The 2266-nt window shown below is 37.6% G+C and overlaps 1 non-coding gene across 1 annotated transcript; it reads left to right on the plus strand.

Annotated features, from left to right (window-relative positions):
* The first annotated feature begins 1767 nt into the window (after window positions 1-1767).
* LOC128032259 (small nucleolar RNA R71) lies at window positions 1768-1874 on the plus strand. Its single transcript, XR_008188387.1, has one exon. It is a non-coding gene; the product is annotated as a small nucleolar RNA R71 (small nucleolar RNA).
* The last annotated feature ends 392 nt before the right edge of the window (window positions 1875-2266 follow it).

The following is a 2266-nucleotide window of genomic DNA, read 5'->3' on the forward strand; positions in this document are numbered from 1 at the left end:
GAACATAGTTCCTCGAATTGGCTTCCATCAAAGCCATATTTTCATTAATTTCTTCATCTTTCAATGGTTCAAACCCTAAAGTGTTCTCCAATAGGTCTTTCACAAAATTATTCTCTCATTCCATAGAAACTAAGGTTTCTAACTCCTCCATCACTAAACATTTCTCCACCGGATCGGGAAACTTCATTGCTTTAAAAAAAATTAAATGTTACCTAATCATCTTGAAGTCTCATGGTGAGTTCGCCTTTTTGCTTGTCTATTAACATTCTTCCTGTAGCTAGGAAAGGTCTCCCTAGGATGATTAGAACTTCTTTATCTGCTTCAAAATCTAAAACAATGAAATCAGCAGGAAAAATAAACTTATCTACTCTTACAAAAACATCCTCGATCTTTCCTTCTGGGTATGCTAAAGATTTATCCGACAATTGGAGTGCTATAGTTTATGGGTCTTACTTCACCTATTCCCAACAACTTGAAAAAAGATTTGGGCATCAAGTTGATGCTTGCTCCTAAGTTGCACAAGGCTTTAGCACAATAAGATTCTTCAATATTACAAGGTATAGTAAAACTTCCAAGGTCTTTTGGTTTAGAAGGTAGCGTGTTCTACAAGAACGTATTGCACTTCTTCGTTAAAGCTACAGTCTCATACTCACTAAGTCTCTTCTTCTTGGACAGAATGTCCTTCATGAACTTGACATAGTTGGGCATTTGTTCTACAACCTCTACCAACGGGATGTTGATGTGAAGTTACTTTAGAACATCTAAGAAACTTCTGAAATTGCACATCTTGTTTCTACTTATGTTGTTGGAATTTTTGAGGATATGGAAGTGTTCGAACTTTGGCTTGGACTGGACAATTGTTCTGAAGAGATAAATCTACATCTAAAGAAGATGTTAGCTTATCTGAATTCACTGTTTTGGCTCTCCTACTGCAGGAATTTCAACTATTTATTGACTTTCCTCTTTCTCAATAGATTCATCTTCAACCACAACTTCCTTGGGTTCCAAAGTCTTACAACTTCATAAAGCAACTACCTTCAAATGTTCCTTACCCAAATTTATTTGATTTTCTGTATCACTCGGCAAGGCTCCTTACAGTCTATTACAAAGCTCCACAGCTAACTGGCCCATTTGGTTCTCCAATTTTTTTAGTGTTGTTGTTTGGCTTTGTATTAAGGCATCATTCTTATGCCTTTAACAAATTCTCCAAATTGTTAGATGATTCAACTTGTTGTGGTTTTGGAATTTGTTGATTGAACCCTTGGGGTTGATTTGTTCTATGTTGCATGTAGATGTTGTTCAGTCCTCCTCCTTGGTTACTCCAAGAAAATTTTGGATGGTTTCGCCATGAATGATTATAGGAGTTGGATTGTGGTCCTTGTCCACTTCTATTTTGGTATTGATTCCCCACGAGATTTGATGGACAACTCAAAAGAATGATCGTCCCCACAATATACGCAATAAACAACATTGAATTGACTTGGTGGTTGGGCTGCAACAAGATTAAAACCATTAGTAGTAAACTATTTCAACATTGAAGAGATAGAAGATACCTAAGCTGAAAGTGAAGTGAAGGAATCTACTTCATGCACTCAAGCTACTCGATTTGTCAGCCACTGGCAATTGTTACTAGCTATTCTCTCGATGATCTTGTAAGCCTCATTGTAAGACTTCGATAAGAGAGTGCCAATCGCAGAAGCATCTACCATCAACCTTGTGTGTGCGTTGAGACCATTATAAAATGTCTTTAACTGGATGCAATATGGAATCCCATGGTGAGGGCATCTACGAAGTAATTCCTTGAATATTTCTCATGCCTCGTATAAGGACTTGTCATCCAATTCTTGAAAGGTGGTGATCTCATTTCGTAACTTAGTATTTTTGCTAGGTGGGAAGTACTTTACCAGAAAGCATTTAGTTAATTCTTGCCAAGTTGTTATTGAATCTGGTGGCAACGAATTAAGCCATGCTCGTGCTTGATCTCGCAACGAGTACAAAAACAACTTCAACCTTAATGCGTCTTCAGTAACACTGGCTATCTTGAAGGAATCGCTCACCTCCATGAATAGCCAAAGGTGAAGGTGTGGATCTTTTGTGGGCATTCCACTAAATTGACACACGGTTTGAAGCATCTGAAATATCACAGGCTTCAATTTAATTTATGGAGCATTGATCTTTTGTCTCCTAATTCCCGAATTTAACTCATTAAAAAGGATCACAGCATACTATCTTATGCCCCGATTCCTATCATCCGCAATAAGGATTG

The sequence above is a fragment of the Gossypium raimondii genome, chromosome 8 (genome assembly GCF_025698545.1).
Source record: "Gossypium raimondii isolate GPD5lz chromosome 8, ASM2569854v1, whole genome shotgun sequence".
Lineage (NCBI taxonomy): Eukaryota > Viridiplantae > Streptophyta > Magnoliopsida > Malvales > Malvaceae > Gossypium > Gossypium raimondii.